Genomic DNA, 14065 nt, shown 5'->3' on the forward strand with positions numbered 1-14065 from the left:
AGCATGTGTAGCCAAGTGATCGTATGGGTCCAGTGAGTGGTTGGGCTGGCTGGGGACACGGCGATTCAGACAGTTAGCAGGATGTGGCTAGCAAGCTAGCAGATAGCAGGCCGAGGCTAGCAAGTTAGCATAAGGGCCTCAGAGGGACATCGCGATGGGGGAAAGTCTGTTTTTGCCTCCTCGTGCGGTGACATCGATAGACCAGTCGTGGGATTAATAGAGTTCCAAGTACCAGAGGGGTCCAAGTACAATTGGCAAAATGGGTATAGTGGTCCAAGAAACTGGCCGATGGATCAACTAACAGTCCCATATGCTCTAGATAGCTAGCATGCCGCATTTAGCAGAATGGGAACGTTAGGGGCCTGTTGGGATCCTCGGGCAGATTACATCGGTATTCCAGTCATGAAGGATCGGTGGGGTTCCGTGCCCCGTGCCGGCAGTAGAAGGGGTCCGGATATTGTAGCCGAGGAGTGGGCTTCAGGAGTAGCCCAGGAGCCCTAGCCGGGAGATGGGTCTAGCATGGGCTACCTCCAGGCTAGTTGGTGCTTGCGCCGGGACGGAAACGTTAGCCAGGAGTAGTCAACCTGGGTTGCGGTTAGCTAGCTGCGATGAATCAGATATGGAGAGAATGAATCGAGGATATGGACAGAAAAATAGGTCCGGTATGCTCTGGTTTGAAACGCGGTGTACGAACTGGCGAGAGCTTTCTGAGCTAAATGTTAGCTGATGACCGCTAGCAGTGGTTAGCTGACTGATAGCTGGTAGCTAGTTAGCTAGCTTCAGTTGAGGTATTCCAGTTCGGAGGTAAATAGAAATACTTTAGAAAAAAAAAACAGATCCACACCACATTGGGTGAGGCGGGTTGCATGAGAGTATTTAGTAGTTGAGGTTTAGGGAAAATATTAAAAAGAATGCGAAGAAAAAGATATAAAAAGATACATAGATGGGACGAGACAAGACAACGACAAAGACGTCTGACTGCTCCAGAGTCTAGATCCAATCCAAGATGATCTAGACTCTGGATCTAGACTCTAGTGTAAATGGAATACGTCTTCATAAACATGTATGCAGATATTGACAATATTAACCTGTGACATCAACTCAATAAAAGCTTTTAACCGTTTTGAGGATAAACATTGAATAATATTCCTCACAAGGAACAAGATAGCATTGAGTTTCTATGCATTTCATTCTGTAAGTATTGTTGAATCCATACATTTTTGCATTTCAGCCACTGTTATTGATTGAATTGAGGGCTTCATGCAGTCTATTTAACATATGTGAATGGGTTTGAGAAGTATTTTTTGACTAAAATACAAAAAAAAAAGTCTAATAAAATATTCAATGGTAACGTTTAGTCACGTTTAGACTGTGAACAGGTTGGGTATTCAACTAAAACAGCAGGATCAAAGGGATAAAATATAACTCAACCTAAAGCCTTGAAACATTGCCCTCTGAGTACTTCTGTGCTCCATTAATTATAACAATACAGACTGTTCCCCTTTCACAATTCTTCACACCTTCACACTCTCACGCTTCTAGCACTAATGGCTATGACCAACCCGCTTTGTCAGCGAGAACTCTCTCTCTCTCTCTCTCTCTCTCTCTCTCTCTCTCTCTCTCTCTCTCTCTCTCTCGGTTAAGGGCTAACACCTCTTTTGGGTTAATTCTTTAATTTGCCAAAAAAAGGATTGAATAGCAGTGTTTTGCTCTACCCTCCTCCATCCGTCCCTCGCTCCCCTCATCTGTCAATGAAAGACACAGTTTTGCCACGAGGCATTGTGTGTTTAGCAGTCGTGCCAGCAACTGCCATTTGGGCCCAGGGAGGCGAGGGGATCCACCCCCTTTGAACTGCTGCCAATACAGCCAGCTTGCTCCCTTTTTTAATAACTTCCCCTGAAGGCACTTCTCTCTCTCTCTCTCTCTCTCTCTCTCTCTCTCTCTCTCGCTCTCTCACTCTCTCACTCTCTCTCTCTCACTCTCTGTCTCTCCCTCTCTGTCTTGCTCTCCCCCTCGTTCCTTTTAATTTGGCCGCACTTTTCACGGGTAAAGCTGTGATGCTGATAAGAAAGGTATTGCTGCTTTTAACTGACAGCTTGCCATCAAACCTTTGTGGAACTGCCTCTGCACAACAAGCTGTGTTCAATACAAGCAAACTGAGGTTAGTCTTCCATATTAAGAGGATTTCCTGAATACTCCTGTTTTCTCCCAACTTAAACAAATTATTTTGTTGTGTAAATTACATTTCAGAATAAAATAAATAAATATTGAATTTAATCATTTGACATTAATACATGGAAACATGCATGTGCACAAATACACAATAAAGTTACATTTTGCTAGTGGAAAAGTAGGGTCATTATCTATGCTTATGTTCTGTGTTAACGTCATGTTAAATGTGCTGCAAGCTAATGCATATAACTGTAAACACGAGTCATCTCTTGCTAAAGTTAGCTAGCTTAACTAAATAACACGAAACACAAACGGATTAACAGTCTCATTTGTTTTACGGACAATGGCACAATATTAAATCAAATCAGATTGACAACATCAGTTGCAGAGGGTCGTCGTGATCCAGGAAAGTCCATAGATGAACAGCCGACATGTTGATGACGCAATTTACCTTAAAAGGACAAAGATAATGCTGTAGCACGGGATGGCTTCTCACATGCAAAACCTCTGCATTCTCCACACTCTTATCCTAATAATAATGTACTCAAGAGAATGCCCTTGAAGAATGCACTCAGAGCACGGGAGTGTAGAGCACGGTAGTATGCATATTGAGAAACTCCTCATGTCATGCTCACACTTACCTGCGGGTCAAGTTGTTTTGACTGACGGAGAGAGAGAGGGGGAGAGAGAGTTCTACTAGAACGAGTACAATACTTGAGAAAGTGAGGGGGTGGGGGACACCTACCCACCAAATACCTGTCTGCCAGACAACATCAGATCATCCTAGCCTGACTGTAGTGTAGCCTCGTAGCCCCTATCTCTGGCAGCCCTCTGTGGGCCTCTCATGGCTGGTCGGCTGGGCTATCTCACACCTTTAAGGCACTATTGAGTGAACTCCCCTGCCTGTCAGATCCACTGTACACCACTATGGCCCTGGGCCAGGACAAAGGGTGTCCCCCAAATGGCACCCTATTCCCTCTATAGTGCACTACTTTTGACCTGGGCCCTGGTCAAAAGTAGTGCACTATGAAAGGAAAAGGGTGCCCTCTGGGATGCAGTAAGAGACAAGTAGCAGAGGAGAGCACTGTGCAGCAATAGGTGTCATATTAAGGCTTTGTAATACAGTATGTCACCTCAGTGGCGGATGGCCCATTATAGAAATAGCCCTCATATGCCGTGCCATTTATTTTGTCACTTGGGATTATTTAGAGCAAACTGGCTTGGATGTGTGTGTGTGTGTGTGTGTGTGTGTGTGTGTGTGTGTGTGTGTGTGTGTGTGTGTGTGTGTGTGTGTGTGTGTGTGTGTGTGTGTGTGTGTGTGTGTGTGTGTGCGTACGTGTGTGTACGTGTGTATGTGTGCATGAGTGTTAAATATTTTTGTGAGTTGATGTGTGTATGTGTGTGTGTTCATGATATGTTTTTGTGCATTAGCATGTCAGCTTTGTGTGTGTTCCTCTTTGCATTTGTCTATACTGTATTTTGCTGTATGCCTTCATTACTGTGTGTGTGTGTGTGTGTGTGTGTGTGTGTGTGTGTGTGTGTGTGTGTGTGTGTGTGTGTGTGTGTGTGTGTGTGTGTGTAGGTGTGTGTGTTCGCAAGTGCGTACAGATGTTAGATCTTCATTTGAGGCAGTTCTCTGCAGCAGGAAAATAATCCTGCAGCAACAGGAAATGTTAATTGTTATGTGGATTATAATGAATGGACATTTTTGTAGGGGTTGCAAAAATTTTCGTAAGGGAAAATCAAGTCTGATATTTTTAAGTGGAAATTATAAACTTCAGAAGCGTTTTTGAACCTCAAATACACTACAAGTTAAACATTTGGATTGCAAGAAAGTTCTCCTTCGACAGGGTGATCAAAATAAGATCCTCCATCTATATGTGTGTGTACCGCCACACACTGTGTATTAAAGGCACCACTATCGCCTGAAAATGAGAATATAAATACAGGCGCGTCTTTCTCTTCCCTCTTCCCCACGTCCTCCTCTCCTCCTTTGCGTACGGCTGCGAGGGCGAGCCTGGAAGGAGGTGACCTTGCCTGGTGTAATTAAAGTGAAACACCTTGACTTGTCACCATCGCCTCAGACAGCTTAAATCTCCGTAATGTAAATGGGCTGCTGCTGGCACACTGCAAGGCAGCATGGGCCGAGGAGAAGATACAAGCGCCGGTGATCCATCTCTGTACTAACACCCCCCTCCTTCCTTCATCCCTTCTCCCCTCGGAGCGGGGAGGCGACCCCCACCCCCAGCCTGTCGGCTGGCTGCTTTTATTTATTTTATACCCCCAGACGGCAGTGTGCTTACCTTTTAATGCAGCACGGCTTCCTGGATGGACATTGCTGGAGAGAGAGGCAAGAGGAGACACAAGGTGGGTGGAGTCGGCCTGTGTACTACTAACTGTGTGACTGTGAAACAGTGGAATGGGATAGATAGTGTGGTAAACATATGAACATGTAGGTCCTTTTATTTTGTTAAATGAAATGAAGACCGAAGTGTTGGTCGGATCGTTGGTGTTGTTTATTGACAGCATAAAAGCTCCTGTGTGTATGTCCACTAAATACTCCTCAGTCTCTCTGTATGTTGCGGTCTCTATTGTGTGTACATACAGTCTGGACTGAGTTACCATGACTTCTAATAGAGGGTAGGACATTATGTCCTTGATAAAGAGTCTCTTTTGCCCCAAAACAGAGCCAATCTAAATTCCAAACTCATTTGCAGTTTGGGGAAGCCGGGACCGCCTGGAACAATGACAGGAGCCATGCTTGAGCTGGTGCCAACATCACCAGCCCTGAATGCACTGGGATGGCATGTGAAAGAATGCTATGTGGCCTCCGGTGCCAACTTAACCAGTTGCTGATGCTCTGTGCCAGGTCTTTCCCTCCCTCTGTCTCTGCCCTGCCCAGGCAGCGGGCAGCATGACAGAAGCCAGACACCCGTCATGTGTCTGCACCAGGCAGACCTTGGCACAACTTAGGCAGACACGCTCTCCTTGCTGTCCTCAGAGAGGCCCGGGCAGGGTAGGCGGGTTGGCATGGCTGTGCCAAACACAACAGGGATTTAGCCTGGCAGAGAGTTCCATGTCTCTCTCTCTCTCGCTGTATCTCTCTCTCTCTCTCTCTCTCTCTCTCTCTCTCTCTGTCTTCCCCTCCAGTCATTCTCATACTGGGCCCATGTCTCATCTATTGGGCCCATGTCTCATCTATTTCCTATTTACTGTAGACTGTAGATGAACGACCACCGTGATCATTTCCATCTCAGGCACGTGGAGGTCTGTTTGTACATGTTCTCACTTCCCTTCTACCTTTCTCTCATTGGCCACCTCTATCACTTTTTTTTCCCATTCTTATGACTTTACTTTGCAACACTTGCAATGAATGTGTATTCCCTTTTGTTTATTTAGAAGGCTAATGCTTTCTTTTAGCTGGGCTGGCAGGTTAGCAACGACAACAGACTATGTCACAGTGGAGCACTAGATGTCAAATGAAATACAATTTTCAAATCAAGAACTTGTTTATTTATTTAATTTGGCATCTAGTGCTCAACTGTCTAGTCATGTCTGGTAATCATCTACTGTAAAATGGAACGATTTCCCACCTATCCACACATACAAACATTCAAATGATAATGGACATCATCTATATGAAAACAGATGCCAAAGGAAGTTGTCTGAGGAATTTACACTGCCGTAGTCCATGTAATGTTTATTTTACTTCACCAAACGATCCACTGCACTGCCTGCTTGTGTACTTTACCATCATATTACAGTACTGGTCTGGTTTTGTCCATATGACAACATAGAGTCGCAGATATGAAAATACACTTTCATTTAGTGTGCCAATGTGTTCAGTGTGTCATGTTTTTAAAAATGTTTTTATTTCACCTTTATTTAACCAGGTAGGCTAGTTGAGCACAAGTTCTCATTTACAACTGCGACCTGGCCAGCAGGCTCATCGACGGGGGTCTGTGGAAAAGGTCGCGACGGAACTCGAGAGAAAAATACATTTAAAAATAAATAAATACATTTAAAAATGTAGAAAATGAAACAGTAATGAGCTCAGGTGGGCCGGGTATTTGGGCCTTGTTTGCATTTGCTTCCTGTCCTTCTACGGAGGAAGAGAAAAGGGAGAAAGAGGAGTGGGGAGAGAACAAGCAGATGAAGGCTATTCTCAAGGCTACAAAGGAGCCAACAGCAAATGAGTTGGATTTCTCAATGGGACTGAGAAACGGAGAGACAAAACACACAGAGGAAGAGGAGGAAGAAGGCATCGGGCCCCATGCGCAGTTCAAAGAGCGAGAGAAAGATGGACCCGCTGAGAAGTAGAGAGAAGAGAGTGCAGAAACTGGGGGGCCTCCTCTCCTCGCGTCTGTAGCTAAAAGGCTGTTTAGTTTTTTCCACCAGCTATTCATTTGAAAACAAACTGGGCAGCGTTCGTTTGCAGGCAGGCTCAGTCAAACAGCATCTGGGAAGTGGAGTGGATTTTTGTTTTGCCCCTGAAAAGGCCTACCGATGCGCTCTGTGTGGCCCCAGTGCCAAAAGTCAGATGGTAAAGTAGGAGAGATAGGAGCTGTGGAAGAAGAGAGGAGAGTGGCGGGTGGAGAAGAGGGCAGAGTAGGGAGAAATGAGGGAACAGAATTGGTGGGAAAAGGTGAGAATGAACTGAAGAAAAGAGCCAAATCCCACACTATGCTGTCATACCATTGTTCAGGGACTTAATTAACATACAAATTGGCAAAACTATTTCACTTACACACATAAACCAGATTTATTTACAGTATCATACATAAACATGTGTTTTTTGCCTAGGTTAAACGTCATTCCCTGTTCATGTAAAACAGAACAAACACATCTGGTGTTGTAAAGACCTATAGCTAGCATAACTATGGACCGGCTGCTAGCTAGCTGCTAGCCGAGGTAGTGTTGTGGCCACAGCAGCTTCCACCGAGGGAAACAGAGTGACAGTGACGCCATTTATGTGTCCTTGGGATGCCTGTGTCATTGTCAGGCCTTATCAGGATCTAGCGGGGAAAAGGGGAGAAAATGCACATAGCTTTAATAAAAAACTTTATCAGGACTTCCCTTAGCTTCTGCCTCCCCCTCTAATATGTAAAGGACTCCGGATTCTCGGCTAAGGGAGAGGAAACGCGTTTACCTTTACCAATTTCTTATTGCCTGTCAGTCTCTCTAATTTGATCTGGCATCGGACAGTTACCGTTTTGGGCAGCGGAGTCAAGGCACATATTGGCAGGAGGAAGACTGGCAGTTAATAAATCCAGTTGGATTTTACTCCCCCCCTTTTCCTTCCTCCCCCCTCCCCCTTTATTCATACATCTCAATATTGTTATTATGAATATATATGTATTTAGCTTCACCTATCTCTGCTTTTGGTCCTGCTCAGCTAATAATGTGTTATTGATTTCCGTATGCTGGACTGTGTCGCTATATAGCAATTTTAATTTTAAATTCTTATCTCTTTGTGTTTCCCGTGATCTCTGGCTTTCTTTTTTTTTTCATTAAGTCTTTTATAAGAATGGAAGCAAGCATGTAGGCCTACTGTATTGTGAACCTGTCTCCTTTCTTCTATCAGGCTCCGTTAAGTCAGGCTTGAGCAGCCTGTAGTCTTAATGGATTTAAACAGGTGTAGTCAATGGAGCAGATTGATGATGCATAATGTAGAATATAATAGAAAATAATAGAACAGAATAGATTAGAGAAAATACAATCCAGTGTCTGGATTAGTGGTTAACGCCATTTATAAGAACTTTATGCACAAATTAACAAAATGCTAACTACTCCAGCTAATTTGATTTATGTCATGAAGGTTCTCGTCTTCTGCTCTTCCACAAGTCCTATCCTCAGACTTGAGAAAAGTCAGTGCAGCAGTGGCTTGGCTGTTCCGACGCCCCAGCATACCTGACCCTACTGGGTAGAGAGACCTCAAAGGGCACTGACTCGCCCTCCATCATCTTGGCCCTTCTCCCATCATTCTGGAACGAAGGAGGGATGAACGATGGGAGGGAAAGGAGGAGGATGAAGAAAAACAGGGTTGGCATGGGAGAAGGAGGAATAAGCAGCGCATGTATATATGAGATAAATATGTGCCCGCTCAGCAGAAAAGGGACCGAGTCAGCCGATTGCCGGGCCTTTGCCGCATGCTAAAACACATAGAGGCAAAGCCCATTAAAAATGAATGCCCAGCGATAATCACATTCGTACTTAAAATTTTATGTGGGCTACGTGGCGGCTTGACAAAGAGGATTAGGGATGGGCACTTTTATTATGGCCCACGTCTTGTGTACTTCCTCACTCTGAGGTGACGACTACGTTTGGAGGTGACACCTCCGTTTGGCCCCTGAAAAACGCTCTCTGATTCGAGGGGAGTGGAGGTGTGGAGGGCAGGTCACAGGTCCTAATTGTTATAATTATCTTAACGGGCTACCAAGATCAGGGCCAGTACTCACAAAGCGTCTCAGAGTAGGAGTGCTTATCTAGAATCAGGCCCTCCTTGCATGCCCATGTAATTGTGTTCATTATGATCTGAAAGAGAATGCTAATCTAGGATCAGTTTTCTTATTGCCTTAAAGGACTTTACAGTATGTGAAACTCTGAAAGGGGCTTTGACGGAAAGATGGATTTATTTCATACCAGGCCTTTTTTCTCTGCCATATTTGTATCATTGTGTACAGTTCTCATTCTATGAATCAATATTTTTTATCTGTGTTTATGTCACTGGTTTGACTCCGATGACTGTGCAATATGCGTATCTTTTATGGTTGGCTGGGAACAGACAGGACAAAATGGTGGACAGCAAAATCTCCAAAAGGGTACACCATCCCCCAGCCATCCCCCCATTGATGCAGGGAGACCCAGGGGCCCTCATTTGGGGAGGCAGGCAGGCATGGGAGACAATGAGCGGTTGAGGGAAGTGAGGAGAGGCTCATTCGCCACTCCAAACCTGAGCTCAAGTGGGCTGGAGATGGCCAAGAAGAGCACTTCCTGGGAAAAAGCCAAATAAATGTTCATTTGGCCTAGCATAATATTGTCAGAGTGGTGCACAAAAGGAGCCCCTTGTCACCTGTGTGTGTGTGTGTGTGTGTGTGTGTGTGTGTGTGTGTGTGTGTGTGTGTGTGTGTGTGTGTGTGTTGTCTGTCTACGTTGTTGTGTGTTGTGCAAGCCCCACTTAACCCCTCCTGATCCGTGGAGGTAGACTTTGTCCCAAATGGCACCCTCTTCCCTTTAAAGGGTACTAACTTTAACCAGGGCCCATAGGGCTCTTGTCAAAAGTAGTGCACTTTATAGAAAATATGGAATCATTTGGGATGCAATCGTAGAGCCTTCCCTGGTTCTCCTCTCAAGGTCAGGTTGCCCTGAAAGACACCCTCAGAACCAATTCTGCCTTTTATGAACGTGAGGGATATCACTGTCTCAAACCCCCTTCTCACCCCCTCACCCCTCCTCTCCACATCACCCACCCCCTTCTTCCTCCTTCTGCCTTCACAAAAAGATGGAAGTCCTTGTACAAGAAAGACAATAAAACAGAAAGAAAAGGGATGTCCTGAATGAGGGGGAGATACAGCAAAGCCAACCAGGTTAGCGAGTGTTGGATGGTGTTGAATGCCGAGCTCGTTTTTTAAATTCATACTTAAGGAGAGGCACATTGGCAATGGTGGTTGTTTGTGTTAAACCTTCGCTCATTAGTATCTTATTATCATACATATGGAAAGGTAGAAATGATGCCGAAGTCCGCTATTTCGAGACAACTAGACCAACAAAACGAATGGATAAGTGTCAAAACGCCCAGACGTGGCGGTAGTCCTAGCTACCTACGAAACAGAAGTTATTCCTCTTTATCTAGGTCACAATATGTGGAGCGATTTCAACAGATGGGTCGCAGAGTACTCCCCAGGCGAACAGAAGTTTCTCTCTTTCTTTTCTCTCCTTGTCGTTCTTCTCCCCTCTCTCTCCTGCGAAGGATTCCATCATCTCTCTGCCACTGACACCTTCCCTAACACAAACTTACGCACGCTCACATACACAGATAGACAGGCATAAATTGACCCATATACACACTCCCATACCTATAAGCACAACCACACGCAGGCACATTCTCATAGTTCCTTGATTTAATGTATTAATGCACCAGTAATAACACGATGACAAAACAACGACGGCCCGCACTTGTGTTCTATGTGACAATGTTCGTTTCAATCAATGCTATTTTCCTTCTATCGTCCATAATATACTACCTGTTTCCTCAAATCCTATAGGTACAGTAATGCACTGATAGACTATTGATCAAAACCCATTTCACTCCTGAACGATGCTGTAATGACTAAGGAAAGCCTGAGAACGAAAAGGAAGGAGCAGAAGAAAGTGAGTGCGGTGACGTGGGGGGGCCAGGCTGTGATATGGATCCTGAGGAACCAGAACCCCCCCCGCCTACACCCACGCCCCACCCTGTGCACGATGTCACAAAGAGCGTCGGTGAAAGGCATCCTGGAGAGGCGAGGGAGGCCGTCGTGAAGGCTTGTGGCCCAACAAAAGCACAAAGGGTCCCGTTTTGAACGGGGATAGAGGGGGACGAGGGGGCCCGGGAAAAAATACACACAAAACAAAACAGGGAAAAAAGCCCACAAGCAATGGGGTGGTGGGCGGAGATGGTGGAATGCAGCGGAAAGGGGGGAGTGTGTGTGTGTGTGTGTTCGTTCGTGCGTGCATGTGTGTGGGAGATGCGGAGAGGGGACCCACATAATGGTGGGCCTCCACCTGTTTACACTTCTTCGCCTGGCACATTCTTCAGCAGGCCCCTTTTGAGGGCCCTTGTCTCTACTGGGGCGGCTAACTGCCTTTAGGGAGCCCTCCACCAACCGTCCACCCACCCTCCACCAAGTTACAAAGAACTGCAGAAAGAAGTCCAATGAAGGGAAGGGAGGGAAAAGGGGGAAGTGGACAAGAGCAAGAAGGGTGAGGAGTGAACAAAAAAGTGAAAGAGAGGGAGATAGAGGGAGAGAGAGGTAGGGAGAACAAGAGAGAGAGAGAGAGAGAGAGAGAGATCCAAAATAAAAGTGAATCTCTTCCAAACAAGACCCTCTAATGAGGTCTACCGTTAATTCAGGGACTGCAGGGAAAAAACGAGAGAGCGTGGAGGGGGACGAAGATGAGAGGGTCGAGGGGAGCGAGAGAAGGAGGGCGATGTGTGTACAGTGAGCCATTTTTTTCCATCTTTGTTTTCTTTCGTAATGCTTTCCCCATTCCCCGGACCTGTGTGTGTCGGAGTGTGGGATGGTGATGAGAAAGCGAGGGAGGCTGATGATTGGGGGGGATGGGGGAAGAGACGGGGAGGAGGGGAGGCCAGACACCGGGCCTTTGTGTGCAAATTTCCCAGCAGCTCCTTACTAGTTAATTAAGGAGGTCGGAGGGAGCGGGGAAGCGGGCCTAACGAGCTGTCCACACCGCATGAATGAGGGGTTTGTCCCAAACTGAGCGGCAAGAGGCCAAACAATGTCAGAAGCAATTAGCGCCAGTGGTGGGCAGCCAAGGCCCCCCGAGACTGAGCATAGCAGAGTATGGATGCAAACATACACACACACACACATACAGGAATGCACACACACACACACACACACACACACACACACACACACACACACACACACACACACACACACACACACACACACACACACACACACACACACACACACACACACACACAGAGACAGGAACACACACACACCACCCAACATGCACAAATAAATATGAGACGGAGGAGGAGGAGTGGGGGGGTGGATGGGTAGGTGGATAGGTGGGCAGGTGGGCCTTCACAGCTCAAATATAGGTCTTGAAGGCCTTGACCTGCTGGTTGAGAGCTTCGGATCTACAATGTGGTGGGAGGTCACAATACAGTAGCCGTATATAGTGTGACCGCGGTTGGGGTAGGAACTGATTACATGTAATGTCTTTCATGTAATCTGATTATACAAAACGTGTACCTTTATTCAGTTACATTAAATATTGTAATTAGATTAAGATACTTTAGAAAACGACATGATTACTTTTTGGATTACTTTTAAGTTCAGAAAGGATGATTTGCAAAAAAAATATGTGATGATACCTTTCTGTTATCTCAATGACATTCAATTCAGCATTTAAACAAGTTGCAAGTTTAAGTTTGTAATCAGATGACATTACTGAGTTTGGGCAATCCAAACGTTACATTACTGATTACAGTTTTGGACAAGTAACTAAGTAACTGTAATGAATTGCATTTACAAAGTCACCTACCCAACCCTGAGTGTGACCTCTGGGATCTGTTGTTAGTTAATACCACTGGTTGGGTGCGACTGTGTGTGTGGCTTCTATAGGTGTTATGCCTACAAATGTGTCAAGGTCGATGTTGAAACCCATTTTTGGATTGTTCCATACTCTGTTTGGAAAAACAGACACCCTTTGACTGGTGAGTCACTCAAATCACCACTCCACCGAGTCCATCTTTGGCACTGTATAACGCATTCGCTTGTCTGAACACAATCGTTACCATTCTTGGCACAATATGAGGGACTAAAGCCTTTTAATTGTGATCTGAAAAGTGAAGTGCCCCTCTTGTACTTCAGTGTCTACAAGCTGGCAGAGGCAGCGGTTTCTAGTGGATTTGGACTCGGATGAAAACCCAAAGCCACTGTCTCCAGAGAAGAAAGTGCTGTGTTTTGCCTTTGTGCGCTAAACTAAAGCAAACGAGAAGACCACAAAAGCAAGAGCCTGAGATAGTGTCAGAGTTCGACTTTTTCCCCACGTTCCCCTTTCTCGATTTTTATCATATTTTTTTATATGTGATTGTGTACTGGCCACTTGTGACGAGAGGGATGGAAGAGGGGAGTTGGTGGCGGTGAGAAAATAGAGAGCGCAGACTGGGGTCTGTCTGGAAAGTAGGTTGAGGTGGTGTGGATGGGAGGGATGTGGGGGGGGGGGGGGGGGGGGTCATTGCTGTTGGAAAAGGAGAGCGTGGTCACAGTGGGGCATGAGAAATGTGGGCACCAGTCCTGTGCCAGGGTCTGTCTAGTTCTGATTCTGTCTGCCATGCAACAACAGTACAGGTCATATAGTGGGTTAGTTCCTCAACTATTCCACATACAGTATGATATAGTATAGTTGTATACAGTGTACTGTGTCATACATTGTGGTTCAATTAAAAGCATGAGCTGTCTCACACCCAGAGAAATGTATTTAGTGTAGAGGTGCTGACTAACGTATAATAAACTGTAAGCTATAAAAACAAAGAGAGACGCATATGTATAACCTGCCAGTCATTTATTGGGTAAAAAAAAAAAACGTTGGTTGTTTTTTACCCAATAAAATACTGGGAGGTTAAACATGTGGAATGTGCGTCTCTCTTTGTTTTTATACATTGTGGTTCCACATACAGTATTTACATACTGTACTGTATATCGTAAACTGTAGTACTGAGAATTTCCCTCTTAATTTCTTCTAATTGCTCTGCTTCTTCCATAATCTCTCCCTATTTCTACATATATATCTTAAGGAATATTGATAATCACTTGACTGCACAAAATGTTGGCCCAGCGCGGTAACCGCCGAAAAACAAACCAATCCGTATTCCGATTTCCAACAGCCTCCCCATCTACCTAGGCTATAGCCGCAATACACTGAAAAAAAACATCCATTTGGGGTTTGCGTCCACCCTGTCCTTCAGAGCGGTCCATAACACTCCTCAACCAGTAATCAGAGCGGGGCCGGGTGATCAGTGACAAAAGATAGGCAGCCAGACATAAACCTGCTGGAGGGGGTGAGGGGGCGGAGTAATCGAAGCGGCGCAGAGAAATTGCCATGCAGATTTAGTGCCCATAAAGGCGGATGTTTGGTCCATTCCTTTGCCTTG

Source organism: Oncorhynchus nerka, linkage group LG14, assembly GCF_034236695.1.
Source record: "Oncorhynchus nerka isolate Pitt River linkage group LG14, Oner_Uvic_2.0, whole genome shotgun sequence".
NCBI lineage: Eukaryota > Metazoa > Chordata > Actinopteri > Salmoniformes > Salmonidae > Oncorhynchus > Oncorhynchus nerka.